Raw genomic sequence first — 18,174 nt, 5'->3', positions numbered from 1 at the left:
AGATACAGTGGGTGCTGTTATAAGTCACAACACTGTGATATTTGAAGATAGTACAAACTGGATTTCTTTCTCCTCTCTGTATCAGGACTTGGCTATAATGAGCAATAGCTTAGCCCCTGTCTGTGCTGCCTCCCCCTGCCCCCACCCAGTGTTTATGAAAGCAGCAGTTGATTCTCAGAAAAGGCAAAACCATTGGAGCCTGAAGCTCTTTCTAGAAGCCACTGCTTGTCTTCTTGTTCTGTGGAAATGGATACAGTGGAAATTGGTATTGTGCCGGGCCTCCCCTTGCCAGTGTTGTGTGCAAGCAAATTTTTGTAAGGTTGGAGATCTCTTAGCCAGACTTAGTGTGTGCGTGTGTGTTTGCAATCCACTGTGATGGACAGCTGCCTTCAGCAAGGAAAGGCTGAGTGTGTGTGTGTGTGTGTGTGTGTGTGTGCGCTTATGTGCATGTGTATTTTTGTGCATGTGTGTTGAGAGGGGTGAGTTGTACTGCTAGTATACACAGATAACACCTACTTCTCGGATTTTCCACCAACTTCAAAAGTAGTGGAACCATAGCTCACCGTCCTTATCACTGACCCACACTATTTCCCCCCTGTCCTGCAGTCAGTGGAAGCCTGAATCTCTTGACTTTTTCCCCTTTCTGCCATCCTGTTCATTCTTGGCTTCTGTCTGGCCTCACTTCCTGTACGGTGTTAGATCTGAAGATGGAATCATGTCCTTCCTTGTTTAAAAATCTTTCTGACTTTCCACTTGATGTTCCAGCAGGGATCCCTGACCTTGGATGTCATTAGAATCTGAGAGATCCAGATTGATGGGACCAGAGTCCAAAAGTTGGGTCCCAGGCGATTTGGATGCTCTGTTGGGTTGGCAGCCCATGGCTTACAGGATCAAGCCCTAAAATCTTAACCTAAGATATTAGCCTGGACTGCCACCTCCCCTTTGGGCCCCAGAAAGCATAAGGCTTGGCCACACACCTAGACCTTTCTCTCCTCCCACTCTTCTGCTGGTTAACTTGCACTCATCCTTTAAGGCCCAATGAAATGCCTCCTCCTCCATGAAGCCTTCCTTAACTCTCCCAGGTCATTCACTCATTCACTTTCTCACTCATTCATTCAGCAAACACTCAGTGATTGCAGGTGCCAGGCTTTGAGCTGGGTTTTGTAGACGACTTAGCAGTGAATAAAACAGAAGTGAGGAGTCCCTAGCTAGTGGGGAAGGTAGGGGAGACATGGGCTGGGCGAGGGGAGTCAATGAGGGCTTCCTGGAGGAAGTGACATTTCAGTATGATCTGAAGGATGTGTAGAGGATAGTTACAAGGAGTGAGGGGTGAGGGAAGGAAAGTCCTTCTGTATGGAGAGAGTGTGTTGGAGGACAGGAGGGGTGAGATCTAAGCTATAAACAGAGGCTAGATTCCAGCCTGGCTTACTGTTATGTGGCATGTCCCCAGTGGAAGGGAGCTCAGTAGGTATTTGTGGGTAAAATGAAAGGCCTTATCCTGGAGGGTTGGGCCTTCCAGTTGAGAGAGCTAGTGGGGGTGGGGCTGGTAGAAGATATTGGGGTGGAGATCCAATGTCAGGGAACACAGGATGTAATCCCCACTATTACAGAGATACAGAGGTGGTGAGGTGGGTCCTTACTTTAAAGATAAACATGTAAAAAATGTAGGGCCTGTAAGGAATCATTATTTCTATTTCACAGATGTAGATTTGGAGGCACTGACTAGCTAACATGCCCACGGGCATTCAGCTGCTAAGTGGTGGAGCTGGGATTTGAGCCCCGCAGCTCGGCTCTGGAGTCCATGCTTTCAATCACTCCTGGGCAGCCTCGGCATGACCTGCCTCCTCACCGGAGCTGGTGGTTCTTTCATCCTCTGCACAGCCCCACGCCAGGCTCAGGGCGGACTCCTGAGGGTGACTGGAGGCTGAGAGGCCTCAGCAGCCACCTCTCTCGGTGACTGCTGAGGTCTGTGTCACATCCTGGGACTGGAATTTTCAATGATAACGTTCAAGAAGAAAATGGATTTTTGAAGAGGACTTCAGATCCCTTGGAGAGAATGCTCTGTGGCCCTGCCGTGGCTGTGGCATTGCTGCCCTACTTTGGGGACAGGCAGGAGGTGTAGGAGGAAAAGTTAGCAGCCCTTTCCTGAGAGCTGGTTCTGTGTCGCCACTGTTGCTGGCTGGGTTCCCACAGGCTGCAGCTGGGCCCTGTGCTGGCCTGAGTCAGGGAGCACTTTACGTGCTTCTGGCCCCTCCCCCCCAACTTTTTATTAAGAGCTAATTTACACACAGTAAAATGACAAATCTAAATATTCAGCTCAATGGCTTTTTTAAAAAAAACAACCTTTTTATTTTAGCATACTTTTAGTCAGAAAAATATTGCAAAGATAGTACAGAGTTCCTGTATACTTTACCCCGAGTTTCCCCTAATGTCCGCGGCTGCGCTATCCTAATATACTTGTCAAAAGTGAGAAACCAGTGTTGGCACACGAGGGTTAATACAGCTCCAGCCTCCGTGTGGATTTTACTCACCTTCCTCACTAATGTCCTATTTCTGTTCCAGGATCCCATGCCGATACCACGTCTCTTCAGGTCTCTGTGGTCTGTGACAGTTTCCTTGTTTTTCATAGCCTTGACAGCTTTGAGGAATACTGCTCAGGCATTTTGTAGACGGTTCCTCAGTTTGGGTTTCTGTGACGTTTTGCTTATGTTTGCACTGGAGTTAGGGATTTGGGGGAAGTGCCTTTCTCGTGACTTCATATCAGGGGGCATGTGTTCTCCTCAGGATTTATCACTGGTGACCCATGACTTTTTTACAGATCTAAATATAGATCAAGATATAGAACATTTCCAGTTTTCCAGAATGTTACCTCCTACCCCTTTTCCAGTCCACTGTGGGGGTTTCTGTCACTACCAGTTAAATGAACTGAGGAATCATTGGTATGTTCTCTTATTTGTCTGGCTTTTTTTTGGCAAAACATAATGCTTTTGAGATGCAGCCCACTTTGCTTTTTCATTGTTGCCTAGTAGTCCATTGTAGGGATACACAGAATCTATTTGTTCATTCTGCTGTTGATCAGCATATGGGTTGTTTCCACTTTGGGGCTATTATGGGTAAACTGCCATGAATATTATTGTGTGGTTCTTTTTTTTTTTAAGATTTTATTTACTTATTTATTTGAGAAAGAGAGAGAGAGATAGCGAGAGAGAGCACAAGCAGTGGGGGAGAGGGAGAAGCAGCTTCCCCACTGAGCAAGGAGCCCGAGGCAGGACTGGATCCCAGGACCCTGGGATCATGACCTGAGCCGAAGGCAGACGCTTAACCGACTGAGCCAGCCAGGCGTCCCGTTGTGTGGTTCTTTTTGTGGATATGCCATGCTTCAGTTTTGAGAGTCCAGGTTAGGGGCCTTTAACCTCATCTCTCCAGCTTTCACTTCTGAAGACTTTCTAAAAATGCCCTCATTTGCTCTCTCTACAAATAGATTAGGGAAGAATTAAGTCTCTAAAAGGAACAGAGAAAAAAACTCTTGCTAGGAAACGACCATTCAGTGTGTTAGCAGATCTCTCAGCTCTGGTTCCAAAATATTTCTTTTTTTTTTTTTTATTTTTAAAGTAATTTTTTTTAAAAGATTTTATTTATTTATTTGTCAGAGAGAGCAAGAGCGAGCGCACAAGCAGGGGGAGCGGCAGACAGAGGGAGAAGCAGGCTCCCTCCCCGCTGAGCAGGGAGCCCGATGCAGGACTCGATCCCAGGATCCCGGGATCATGACCTGAGCCGAAGGCAGTCGCTCAACCAACTGAGCCACCCAGGTGTCCCCCAAAATATTTCTTAAATATGCCTGCTTCCCTGTTTTCCTAGCTCCCACAAGGGACGAAACCCTTGTCTCTCCCCTTCTCCCTGAACTGGTCTTCTCAGTGCTGCACCCCTACCCCCCAGTCCATTCTCTACGCGGCAGCCAGAGTGGTCTTTTCACAACACCAATCAATCCTTGACCCTTCACACACCATTAAGGCTCCAGAAGCTTCTGTCTTAGGAGACACTTCCAACTCCCCCTCCTATGCTCCAGACCCTATATGGCACGTAGCTCTGCCTCATCTCCCTCCCCAACAAGCTCTTTCCCATTCATCTTTGCACTGGCCATTCCCTCTGCCTAGAATGCACTTCCCACGGAAATCTGCATGGCACATTCCATCCCTTCAGTTAGGACTCTGTTTCACTGCCACCTGTATAGAGAGGCCTTCCCTGACTACCCAGTCACCCAACTTGTGTCTTTTGATTGGGTAAGTTAATCCACTTACTTTAAAAATAATTACTGATAGGCAAAAACGTAGAGTGTCTCCATGTAAAAAAACTCTTTTCTGACTGTTTTGTAGTTCCTTTTTTCCTCTGGTTGTCTTCCTTTGTGATTTGATGACTTTTTTATAGTGTTATGTTTTGATTCTTTTCTCCTTATCTTTTGTGTCTCTACTACAGGTTTCTTCTTTGTGATTACCACGAGGCTCACATAAAACATAGTTATGACAGTTCATTTTAAGCTGATGACTAAATTTCTCTCACATACAAAAATGCTACGCTTTTACTCCCCCTGCCCCATTTTGTTATTGATGTCACTATTTACATCTTTTTATAATATGTACCCATGAACAGATTATTTAGCTATAGTTATTTTAAGTACTTTAGTCTTTTAACTTTGATGCCAGCATTAAAAGGGATTTATGCACCACCATTACAGAATTAGGGTATTCTGAATTTTATTGTGTGCTTACCCTTACCAGAGAGTTTTATACATTCATATGTTTTCATGTTCTGCTCAGTGTCCTTTCATTTCAACATGAAGAACTCCCTTTAGCATTTCTCAGAAGACAGGTCTAGTTGTGATGAACTCCCTCAGCTTCTGTTTGTCTAGGAAAGTCTTTCTCTCTCCTTTATTTCTGAAGGACAGCTTTGTCGGGTAAAGTATTCTCTGTTGACAGTTTTGTTTTTCTTTTCCCTTTCAGCACTTTGAATGCATCCTCTCTCTATCTCCTGGCCTTCATGGATTTGCTGAGAAATCCTCTCCCAGCCTTATGGGGATTCCCTTGTAGGTGGTGAGTAGCTTTTCTCCTGCTGCTTTCAAAATTCTATCTTTGACTTTGGACAGTTTGATTTTAATATGTCTCGTTGACGATCTCCTGATATTCAGCCTGTTGGTTCTTTGGATATTATAGTTATGGGTGTTCATTTCCCTCTGGAGATTTGGGAAGTCATCTTTCATGAAATCGGCATTTCTGTGGTGGGTATGGAGCCTGGGCTCTCCTGGTCCACCTTCTTGCTGCCAGCACCTCAGGCGTCTCCTCCTTCACTGCTTTAGATGTGGTTTCCTTTGGTTCTTTCAACACATTTAAAAGAGCTGATTTAAAGATTTTGTCCAGCAAGTCCAACACCTGTGCTTCCTCAGGGACCGTTTCCTCAGACATTTTTGTGAGTGTGTGTATGTATGGGCCATACTTCCTTGTTTATTTGCATGTCTTATGGGTTTTATTGTTGGAAATTGGGCATTCTAAATAACATAATGTGACAACTCCTGAAATCATATTCTCCCTTCTTCCCAGGGTTTGTTGTTTTTTCTGCTTTTGTTACTGTTGTTTATTTGTTTAGTGACTCTCCTAGACTAACTCTATAGTCTCTGTATTTTTTGCTGTTTGTGGCCCCTGAAGCTTCTTCTCAGCTTAGTAGTTACCCCTTGATTGGACAGAGGTTTCCTTGAATGCCCGAACCAGAAAGTCTCCCAGGCTTGGCCAAGGGCTTCTGTATGCATGTTGGGGTGCACTTTCACTACCTAGCCCAGCATCTACAGCGATGCCTTGACCCTCACTTCCTGCTTGCAGGGAGCCTCAAGGTGAGCCAGCGGTGATCACTTAGGGCCTTCTCATCTCATGTCTTTCCTGATCATGCATACAGCCCTCGGTGTGTGCACAGCCTTCTTGTCCAAGCCTTCTGTGGAATTCTCTTTCTCCAGCTTTTCCTTTCAAGTTTTTTGGTCAGCTTGTTGTTTGTTCAAACTTATTTCTCCTTCAGGCAGCTAAAATGGTAAATAATTGCTACTTACTGCTTTTGACAAAAGCTCCTAGGGGGGAAAAAAAAGACTGTTCACACTGGCTGAGCTCTGAGCCAGGTCAAATAAGGATGAGCCTTACAAGTGGGGTTTTCCAGGGGACTTCCAGACAGATCAAGTAATGATGATTCTCTGAGATTGGGGCTCTGGAAAGCTCCAACCCTGTTCTGACTCTACCAGTGGCTGCTGGGCCGCTGGCTTTCCCAGTGATTTGTTAGTGATTTGGGGCCATTAGTTTTCAAGGTTATTATGGGCTGGAGAGCAGGGAACAGGACTAGGGCAAGTTAAAATGCCACAAAGCTCACTGTTCTTATCAAGAGTCATTGTTTTTCTTGAAAACAAAACAAAACAAAACAAAGCCCTCCCCCTCCCCCAATTGCTGCAAACTTTTGGTTAATTTCTAACATTCTGAAGTAGTTGATTCTGAAAATTTTTGCCAGTGTTCTTATTGCTTTTGTGGTAGAGAGGGGTTTTTGGAGAATCTGACTCTGCCATTTTTTTGATGATGTCACTCCTGTGTAGACAAACTTAGGCCTTTTCTTCTTTGTGATATCTCTTACAGTTTTTATGCTACTGTAAATTTTCTCTAGCTAAATACCACGATGGATATACTGTAGTTGAACAAAGTTGGGTTTAGTGACTTGTTGCAACAAAGAGAGACCATACTTTATGGAGCTGTGAGGCCCTTATCAGAGGTGTTACAAAGTACTTATTATAGGATTTGCACCTGGGTCAAGTGGTTTTGAGAAGGTTTCAAGGAAGTGGGGCTTTTCTCTGAATTAGATGCTTTCTGGAAGTGAAGGCAAGTATATGATTGCATATTTTAATATATCTTAAGTAGAAAGTGGTAGGAATAGAGTGAGATTAAGGCTGTAATTGATAAAGAAGTAGTAGTCACCCTCAGTAGCTAGGGTTGGGGGCAGAGTAGGCTAAATAATGGCTGCCAAAGACTCAGATCATAATCCCTGGAACGTGCGGATGTTCCCTTAGATGGATAACTGGTCTTTGCAGTTGTGCTTAAGTAAAGGATTTTGAGATGGGGAGAATATCCTGGATTATCCAGGTGAGCCCTAAATATAATCACAAATGTTCATATAAAAGAAAGGTAGAGGTTCACACATACCCTCTCTCTGTCTCTGTGTCTCTGTCTTTTTTAGGAGAAGAGGATGTGAAGATAGAGCTGAGAGAGATCTGAAGATGCTGGCACTGAAGATTGGAGAGATGTGGCCATGAGCCAAGGAATGCCAACAGCCACCAGAACCTGAAAGAGGCAAGGGATGGATTCCTTCCTAGAGCCTCTAGAGGGAGCACCGCACTGACCACACCTTGATTTTGGCTCCGTGAGACTGATTTCAGACTTCTGTCCTCCAGAACTGTAAGATAATAAATTTCTGTTGTTTTAAGCCACCAAACTTGTAGTAACTTGTTTTAGCAGCCCTCGAAGACAAATAGAGGGGATGTTTGATCATTTTTATGGTTTGGACAATGTCCTCATTTTTGCCCAAGTTCATGGGTTAGGGGTTGAATTGTGTGCCCCCCAAGTTCATATGTTAAAGTTCTAGCCTCCAATACCTTAGAATGTGACCTTATTTGGAAATGGCGTAGTTGTAGATGCAGTTAGTTAAGATGAGGTCAGTGCACTGGGCCCTTAAACCAATATGACTGGTGTCCTAATGAAAAGGGGCAATGTGGACACAGAGATGCACATACGGGGAGAGCACCATGAAGAGGTTGGAGTTATGCTGCCACAAACCCAGGAACTACCAGAAAGTAGGAGACAGGATGGAACAGGCCCTTCCCTTGTGCCTTCAGAGGAAGTGGGTCTTGCAGACACCTTGATCACAGGATTGCCCCCTCCAGAACTGCCAGACAAGAACTTTCTGTTATTCAGTCCACGCAGTTTGTGGTACTTTGTTACGACTTTCCAGCAAATGAATACAGTTCAGAGATGATTACAGAGTGGTCTTGCTTTTGTCTTGCTCAGTCATGGTCACAGGGTAACCTTGTCTGATGTTGATACTCTATGTGATTGTTTATGTTCAACAGGAAAATGGCCGCACCTCGTTGTGAGCACCGGGCCAGCTCTGCCAAATGTCAGGGATGCTTTTCTCTTTCTTACCGCAGAATCTCTCCTCATCTGATAGATGTCCACTTTGTGTTGTCTTTAAGCATTTTAACTAGTTCTTTTTTTTTTTTTTTTAAGATTTTATTTATTTATTTGACAGAGAGAGACACAGAGAGAGAGGGAACACAAGCAGGGGGAGAAGGAGAGGGAGAAGCAGGCTTCCCGCTGAGCAGAGAGCCTGATGCGGGGCTCCATCCCAGGACCCTGGGACCATGACCTGAGCCGAAGGCAGACGCTTAACGACTGAGTCACCCAGGTGCCCCTATCTAGTTCTTTTTAAAAAACATTTAAATCTTCCATCCAGTTGGCATTTATTCTGGAGTGGGGATGGGGCAGAGTTGTACGGCCTCAAGTAGAGGCCATGATCAAAGGAGTTTGAGGTCCAGACTTGCTGAGGTCTGTATGCACCTGAGTGTTCCACAAGGCTATCTTAGACCAATTCCCTCAAGCTGATTTGTACTTAAACATAACCTCAGAACAATCCTTCAGAGCATTTAGGGAGTAGTTTCTTTATCTCTTCCTTGTCATTCTTGATTGAAGGAAAGGTGTCAGCCCCCTTTAGTTAGAACAGGTCATGGCTGTGAGTGCCTTCTCCCTACAGACATTAATTCGGAAGATAGGCTCATCAGCAGAAAACCCTCCCAGAGCCCCACGTGCCCTGGGCATCTCCTCCATCTATTTGGATAAGTGCAGCTCAGGATCAATTATGGATGAGCCTCTATGGGAGATGAGTAAGTGGGCTGTTGTCTACTTTGAAAAATTAATGGGATCTGATTAACACAAGAGCACACTCCCTCTTCCTTGAGCTGGAGAGGCTCACATCTCCATAGAAGCTGGAGGTGGGGGTGGGAGTGGGGGCAGGAGCCCCTGTGTCTGTGTGGAGTTAGATTTGATTCATGGAGTCATGCTTTGGACTTATCTACCCCCTTCACAGATGAGAATACTGAGGCCCATCAAGGTTAAACAGTTTGCCCAAACAGCAAAGAAGGAAAGACAATAGTCAATTACTGTTCTTTTTAAAATAAATGTTTTTAATATGGAAAATTTAAAACCTATGCAAAGCAGAGAGATAATATCAAGTAGACATTTCAAACTTTTTGGTCTCATTTTACACTCTTAAAATTTTTTGAGGACCTCCAAGAGCTTTTGTTTCTGTGGCTTGCATCCATTGATATTTACTGTATTACCATAAAACCTAGACATTTAAAAATATTAACTCATTTAAAATAATAATCCCATTTCATGTCAACACAAATAACTTTTGTCCTTGATAATTTATATCTATTCTAAGCTTTTAGATGGCAGTTGTACATCATCCATTAGATTTTACTTTATTTTATTTTGTTGTTATTGTGGTAAGATGTATCCAAAATTTACAGTTTTAACCATTTTTAAGTGTATAGGTCAGTAGCATTAAGTACATTCACATTGTTGTGCAACCATCACCACCGTCCATTTCTAGAACATTTTCATCATCCCATACTAAAACTCTGTCCCCATTAAACACTAATTCCCCATCCCCGCTGTCCCCAGCTCCTAGGAACCACCATTCTTCTTTCTGGCTCTAGGAATTTGACGATTTTGGGTGCTCCCAAAGTGGAATCATATGTATTTGTCCTTCTTTGTCCGGCTTACATCACCTAGCGTAGTATCTTCAAGGTTCATCCATGTTGTAGCGTATATCAGGGTTTCCTTCCTTTTTAAGGCTGAATAATATGCCATTATATGTATAGACTGCATATTGTTTATCCATTCATCCATCAATGGACATTTGGGTTGTTTTCACCATTGGGCTGTCGTAAACAGTGCTGCTTACGAACATGGGTGCACAGATCTCTCTTTGAGACCCTGCTTTCAGTTTGTTTGTACATACACCAAGAAGTGGAATTGCTGGATCACATGGTAATTCCATGTTTAATTTTTTAGGGATCGACCCTACTGTTTTCCACAGTGGCTGCACCATTTTACATTCCAGTTTCTCCACATCCATGCCAACACTTGTGGTTTTCACTGATAATTTTTTTTAAGTAATAGCTGTCCTAATGGCTGTTGAATAACCTTTTAATAAAAAATAAACTATATTTTTCCAAAAAAAATTAATAAGAGAGGCATTGTTTTACATTTTGCAGATCCTTTGAATATCTGGCTTAATAGGCAGCTAGCTGTCTTCTAAGATCTGCTTCTGCATTTAACAGTTGTCCAATCACATGCCATGTAACCTCTGGAAAATTCCACAGTACCCTCATGAGAGAGAGGGAGAAAGGTAAATGACATTGTAGTATTATTAGAAAGATAATTCTGTCTTTGCAGGCCTCAATTTTAATACCAATTCAGGGTCTATCCTTTCATCTCTTCTCCCTCCTGTGCCTCCCCTCCATCAATTTTTTTTTTAAAGATTTTTTATTTTTAAGTAATCCTACACCCAACATGAGGTTCAAACCCACAACCCCAACCCACAACTCAAGATCAAGAATCACATGTTCTTTTTTTTTTTTTCCAAGAATCACATGTTCTACCAACTGAGCCAGCCAGACGCCCCTACCCCTTCATCACTTTGAAGCAAATTGGTAACCATCAATTATTACCAGCATCATAGTGGGTGCTTTCTTGGGTTGGCTTCTTAATCCTCGTTACAGATCTGCTTTATGAGCACACGTGAATATCTGCTTGTTCACTTGTGGGAACCAGGCTCCAGGGATGTTAGGAAATTTTTCCAAGTTCATGCCTCTGGAAGCTGATGGTACACAGGATGGTGCCCAGGTCAGATCTTTATTACACATTCTCTTAAATTTGACTTCAGACCATGGGAGTTGTTGGGGCTGCCACTGGCTTGCTTCTTTTTCCCATTGGGACTTTGGGGAAGACCTTCCCTACCTCTGTCTCTCAGGGACATGCGGATGCTCTTTCATAGATCTTCAGGAAGACCTCTGGGCCAGGCCTCATACAGGCTGCTGGGCATGGAGCTGGGTTGGATGCTGCCGTGTGAAGTAATTCTGGTCATTTCTTTGTGCATGAGCTAAGAAGGCATTTGCCCTCCCCATTTGGAGGCCCAGCCTGGGAGTGGAGGAAAAACAGCAGAAGGACCCAAGCTGGTGGAGTTTGGTATGGTCTGCTCCAGTTTGAACCAGGATACCTCCCCTCACTGAAGAATCACAGAGTTGAGAGAGGATGGGACTCCAAGGTCATATAGTCCTGACTACCTCCCAGGACAACCAGTCTGTGGATGGTATTCTCATTGTTAGAAGCTCAGCTCATGTTGAGTAACCTTCCAGGAACAACCCAGATCTGTGTTATGATGGGAAGAACCCAGATTGGGAGTGGAGATTGCTGGGTATGAGATTAAGGTAGCCATGGGTAAGCCCATCCCCCTCTAAGGGTTTTTCTTTGTTGTGAAGAGATCTGGTCTCTGGTTCTTTTTACCACTAACATTTTGGTTTATTTTCTGATTTGGCCTCCTTTTCTCCAGAAGTGACCTTCAAGAACTTGGGAGAGAAGCTCTGGTCCCCTTCAAGTGTGGGCATCACAGTTCCTCTTGGGGCACATTCTCAGCTGCCCATCCATGCACTAACTCTGGAAACACCCTTGTCTTCCCCTGGCTCTCTTGTGGAGTTTGATCCCAGCACAGACCTCTAGGGATTCCAGAAGCAGTCCTGGATTCCACAGACCCTGCTACATTCCTGAACACCAACAGCTGCTTCATCTACCTTCTGTGACAACCCCCCTCCCCCAACACCAACCTCTGACTTTATAAAAGACTTAGTAACTGAACAATCTATGAGACTTTCCATGCCTTTGCCATATATCCCAATCTATTTTCAAATAGTGAGACCTTCTGACAGGAAGAAGAAAGAAAAATAAAGCAGAAGAGAGCTGGGGCTCACACCGCCTCTTTGGTTTGGAAAGGGTTTGGATATGGCTAATCCAGTCCTGGCCTGAGAGTTATTCCAGGCTGGCAGGCTGGACTGCCCATCTCCATGGCAACCGTTGTTATTGGTAACTGAAAAAGCATCTCCAACGACAGACTGGAGTGGCTGCTGATGGTTTTCCCTTCTAGTTGAAAGTGAGAGGAGCCAGGCTTTTTGCTGACTGATCCTAAGTGTTGGGCTCTTTGCCCCCATTCTGGGATCTTCAGTTGACATTGGACAAGCAGAAGCCACCCTTCTATTCCCCCTCCAACTTCTGTGGCCTAAGTGGTGGGACAAATTGACTTAGCGTGTATTTTCCAGCTTCCTTCTGAGGGGCTAAGAAATCTGCTCAAGGATATCCAGCTAGTAAGAATCAGAAGTTAAAGCTTGACCATCTAATTCTGAAAGCATGCTTGTGACCACGTGGCTGTTGTGTCTCTGTTCTTTTTCTCTGAGATCCCATGGAACCTTCTCAGCCCTCCTTGTGATACCATTGGTCTGTTTAATTATTTGTGAGGACAGGTGGCATCTCGTGGTGTTTCATGGGCCCCCATGAAGCCATCTCACTTGATTGTCCTGTCGTGGAGTCAGCAGGAACTCAAGATGCCATCGACCTAGAATTATTACAGAAGCAGAGGACTGGCAAGGTGAAGCGACTTGCTCACCCTGGCCACTGTCTCAAACTGCCTGCTCTCCTGTCGCACTCTCCCTCCATCCCGGTGGGACGGGTGCAGTGGGGCAGACCTGCTGCAGGAATGAAATTTAGGCCGCTCTCGCAGAGGACCTTTGGGCGCGGCATTATGTTCTATTGCATCTCTCTGTGGGTACTCTCATTTTACAGAACATTTCAGGCATGCTTCCACTGATTGATTTTCCTGGGTGGGCTTTGGAATCACTTTTGTTAGGACTTAGATCTGATCCTGCTGAGATTTTGAGTAGAGTTGTACACTGCTCACAATTCGTGGAGGCCCTGCCACGTGGAAGTGAGGAAGAATGAGGAAGAACGCAGAGTTCGGTGTCTGGTCATCTGTGTTCACATCCTAGCACCCCTTCTCAAGAAGGACCCTCGTCTTTCTGATCTCTCAGTGGCTTTGGACAGAACTGACCACTCCCTCCATCATGAACATTGCCCTGCCCTGGGCCCCTGTGACCCCACCTCTCCCTGGTTTTCCTCTTGTCTCTCTGGCTGCTCCTTCATGGATCCTTGTGTTCTTCCTCGCCTACCTGACCTCTGCATGTTGGAGTGGTTCAAGGCTTGGTACTAGGTGACACCATCCACCATGCCTACGGGTTCGGTTCCCTCCTATCCCCAGCTCACACCTCTCTTTTGAGCTCTAGACCTGCATTTCTCATGGAAGACATTGCAGCTCTCCCTGGATATCCCTAAGACATCACAGACTCAACCCCCCCAAAACTCAGTATGACCCTTCCCTACCAAAACTTGTCTCTCCTAATCCTCCCCACCCCACCCTCCATTGCAGTGTTACCCATCACAGGAAATGGTGCCATTCTCTCCTCAGTAGTCTAGGCAGGACCTGGGGAATCATCCTTGACAGGTCCTCCCTCTCAAGTAATCCATCACTAAGTCTTGTTGTCCTCTATTCTAAAAAGTCTCTAGAATCTGTCCATTTCTCTCCATTCTACTGCCATTGCCTTCATCCATCCACTGTTATGGCTGGCTTTCTTACCATTCTCTCTTCTTCCATTCTCCTCCTATCCTGTACTCTAGTTAGAATGACCTTAAAATACAAATCAGATCATATTATTCCCCTGCTAAAATCCTTTTACAGGCTTCCCCTGCTCTCATGATAAAGATCTGTAGTGGTTTTAAAACACAGCTGCAGAGTACATTCTCCCCCTTGAATCTAGGTGGTGAGTGTTTCAACTAATAGAGTATGATGGAAAGGATGTTGTGAGACTTCTGACACTAAGTCGTAAAAGGCCATGCAGCTTCTGTCTTGTCGGTGAAACGTTAGTCTTTGGAGCCCTGGGTCACCACGTAAGAGGTTTTTTTTTTTTAAAGATTTCATTTAGCCATTTGACAGAGACACAGCGAGAGAGGGAACACAAGCAGGGAGAGTGGGAGAGGGAGAAGCAGGCTTCCCGCCAAGCAGGGAGCCCGATGTGGGGCTTGATCCCAGGACCCTGGGAATCATGACCTGAGCTGAAGGCAGACGCTCAACGACTGAGCCACCCAGGCTCCGCCCCCCCCTTTTTTTTTTTACCACGTAAGATGTTTTGATCACTGCGAGACTTCCATGACACCAGGCCCAGGCCATGGGGAGTCTACATATTGGTATTTTGGCCAACAGTCACAGCTGAGCCCAGCCTTTGAGTTATTTCAGACTAGAAGCCAGATATGTGAGTGAAGAAGCCTCTAGATGATTCTGGATCCCCCTACTTCAGCCCCTGAATCACCCTCGCCATTCATGTCTTCCCAGCAGAATCTCCAGATTTTGAGGAGCAGAGATAAGCCGTTCATGTTGTTTCCTGTTTGAATTCCACAGAGAGCATGAATATAAAATGGTAATTGCTTAGGGTGGTTTATTCAGCAGTGATAACTGTACCAAAGTTCAGATCTTCCAAAACACACAGTTGGTGCACAGTGACTATTGGATGAGTGGAAAAATGACTGATGGTAATATTATCATTGATATTTTTGGGGAGGCCTATTTGGGAGTCAGGAGAACTTCTGCTGTTGGTTCCAAGTGACACAGCACTCTCCTGGGCACTTCTTACAGCAACTGGGAGCAGATGGGAAGGAAAGGGCCTGGGCTGTGTGGGGCTTCGGCCATGGTGGCACCCAGGGGGGAGGAGAGTCTCAGGGCAGGCTAGGGGCTGGCGGGTCAAGCAGGGCGTACACTCCACGCACCAGTTCTCGACTTTGGCCTTTGTACCTGATTACTGAAAATTGGCCATGGTAGGTGGAGACAGAGCCCATTCCTGACTTGATGGAGAACTTGGATAGTGTTCCCTCACCCTCCCTGGGCCCCATTTTTATACAGATGTTGGACAAGAGCCCCACAAAAGTCTGCTCCTGCTCTATGGATCTGTACGTAAACACACCCAGGAGACCAGGCAGAGCTGCTCATAAGTAGCTCTATGATCCAGGCAAAGTCAGCAGGGAGGGTTGCAATTTGTAATTATTTAAAAAAATTAACCAATTACATCCTCAGCACATTCAATTCCTAATCCCCTTGAAAAGGATCTTTAGGCATCTAATTGACATATTTTAAGAGACATATTGGCTATTAGACATCAACTGACATCCTTATTAAATATCAATTAACACATTCCCTAACTTGATATTTAATTAGCTTGCTGTAGCTATTCTTTTAAAAGTCAATTAAATGCTTAGAATACTCTTACAAGTTGACTCCACTGATAGCGATTATGTATGAATTCCCATCATAAGTGGTTTTTAGTTAATTGCAGGGCAAGCTGATTCTGAGTATACATATCAGGTCTTTCAATAAGAATTTTAGAATCAATCATTAGATACTCAATGAACCCTCTTGCCAGTGCTGATTATGAATAAAAGTCACGTCTGGCTCTGGGACTCTGGGCTATTGTATTTTCACATGACTGTAGAAACTCTAGGTCAAACAGTCCGTGCCCCAGCCTCTAGTTAGAGTCATGCTTCATTTTTTAAAAATTGTGATAAAATACACATAGCATAAAATTTACCATCTTAAACATTTTTTTTTTTTAAGATTTTTTATTTATTTGTGAGAGAGAGAATGAGAGACAGAGAGCATGAGAGGGAGGAGGGTCAGAGGGAGAAGCAGACTCCCTGCTGAGCAGGGAGCCTGATGCGGGACTCGATCCCGGGACTCCGGGATCATGACCTGAGCCGAAGGCAGTTGCTTAACCAACTGAGCCACCCAGGCGCCCTTAAACATTTTTTAAGTACACAGTTCAAAAGTGCTAACTACAGTCACATTGTTGTAGAACCAATCTCTAAAACCCTTTTTATCTTGCAAAACTGAAGCTTCATATAATACCCGTGAAACAACCTCCCATTCCTCCACCCCCCAGCCCCTGGCAATCACCCTTCTGCTTTCTGCCTTGAGCAGTTCGACTGCTCTAGGTACCTTGTGTAAGTGGAATCATACAATAGTTGTCCTTTCATGACTGGCTTATTTCACTTAGCATGGTGTCCTCAAGGTCCATCCATGCTGTAGCCTGTGTCAGAGTTTGTTTCTTTTTTAAGAATGAATAATTTTCCATTGTGTGTATAGACCACATTTCATTATTCATTCATCTCTCCATGGACTCTTGGGTTGCTTCCACCTTTTGACCATTGTGAATAACACTGCTGTGAACATGGGTGCACAAATATCTCTTCAAGACCCTGCTTTTAATTCCGTTGTATATATGCCCAGAAGTGGAATTGCTGGATCACATGGTAATCCTGTTTCCTTTTTTGAGGACATACTTCATTTTTAAGTTTATTCAATTCAGTGCATTCTTTGAACACCTTGGCTAGGTGGACATTCCTTCAATCAGGAGCTCATTCCAGGGGGGTTGCCAACCCAGGCGTAATTTAGCCCAGTGGGGCTACTGCTATAGTAGGGAGGTCCTAGCACAGATGGTATGAGTGGGAGTTCTAGTAAATCACGTGGTGTGGGTGTGGTGCAGCAGAGGCATCAGGAAGGAGGAGAGGTAGCTGGGTAGGGGAGGTGTGCTGAGAAGAGGTAACACAGCAGGCCCGGGTTTCCCCCGCACCCTCGTCACTTCCACAGTGATGGATGGTTCCCTCACCCCACGCGATATTTGTCCTTCACCTCTGGGGGTAATCTCCCTAAAATTACTGAGTTCCTATTATCTGCCTGGAACTCTGCTACATTTTCTCACATCATCTGTCTGAGAATGAGGAGTTGTGAGCATTTCCTCTGCTTTGCACACAAAGCTCTTGAGGCTCAGGAAGGCTCACTAAGCTGCCTGGGGTTCCAAAGGGCTCAGAGCTGAATAGTCCATGCCTGACTAATGCATACCTGTGTGGCTTCCCCCTACCCTCTCACGGCTGAGGAGCTAGGGTGGTACCTCAGGCAAAGAGGGGGCTTGATTGGGGGTGTCACTGTTGGAAATATCCAGAGCTGTCTTGTGGACCAGCTTGGAGTAACTTGAGTAGCCTTAGGATCAGTAGCTGGACCAGTTAGTGGACCTTGCACGGTTCACGTGGGAAAGGACTCTGACCTATCAAAGTCCTCAAGAATGGGGTGGACAGGTCCCAGAGGCAGTGAGTTTCCTGTCACCTAAAATGTGTTAGCAGAAGCTGAAGGATCATTTGACTACTTGGGAGCAAGTTGCACTAGGGAGTTCTCAGGCTCACAAGCAGTTCGTGCCCACAGTCTTTGCATTTACTGCTCATTGTGTCGGAAGGGCTCTTCATGTGTGCCTTCTCAACTTTCACATCTCAACTTTAATGCTTTAATGTCCCCTCCTCGAGGAAGTCTCCCTTGATTACTCACTCAGGGTAGGTTTCTTCTTCTCCTACCCTGCTAGTCTCTATTTCAGAGACCTGTCTGATTCCTATATAACATTTTTCATAGTTTGTAATTATTTAGTTTATTTGCTTGTTTAATGCCTGTATCCCTGATACAGACCAAGTTGTTTTGTTACCATCTACATCCCTGGTGCCCAGCACATAGTAGCATCTCAACATGCATTTTTTGGATGGATGAATAGATGGATGGATGTATAGGTAGGTGGGTGATTGGATGGATGGATGGATGATGGATAGATAAATGATAGATAGATGGATGGGAGGATGGATGGATGGATGACTTCCCAGGGTTTCAGGTTCAGACTTCTCTGTGTGTTCAGGACATCCATATGTATACATTCTCTGCTGTGTGTGGTTTCATCTTCAGTTCCCATGGGCAAGAATTATGACTTCTCCTTAGGGAGTCACTGTAATGAACTGATTAGGAGATCATTACAAGAGAGAATATTTAGATTTTGACCCCAGAATTAACCACATGAACTTTGATGATGAGAATCAGAGACTGGGAAAATTCATTTGAACATAGTTTAACCTGCTTTTC

The 18,174-nt window shown here is 44.9% G+C and overlaps 1 long non-coding RNA gene across 2 annotated transcripts in view; it reads left to right on the top strand.

Annotated features, from left to right (window-relative positions):
- Positions 1-18,174, top strand: part of LOC145723684 (uncharacterized) — a 100,076-nt gene that overhangs the window by 59,442 nt on the left and 22,460 nt on the right. The window contains exons 2-3 of one of the 2 annotated variants that reach the window (XR_014148942.1): positions 4,998-5,087; positions 7,252-7,469. This is a non-coding gene — a long non-coding RNA (uncharacterized LOC145723684). Of the gene's footprint in view, positions 1-4,997; positions 5,088-7,251; positions 8,340-18,174 lie in introns of those variants that run through there. The other variant, XR_014148941.1, reaches the window with a different exon arrangement.

The sequence above is a fragment of the Leptonychotes weddellii genome, chromosome 10, assembly GCF_054177405.1.
Source record: "Leptonychotes weddellii isolate Sample4059 chromosome 10, ASM5417740v2, whole genome shotgun sequence".
NCBI lineage: Eukaryota > Metazoa > Chordata > Mammalia > Carnivora > Phocidae > Leptonychotes > Leptonychotes weddellii.
This window is presented reverse-complemented; position numbering and strand designations above follow the sequence as displayed.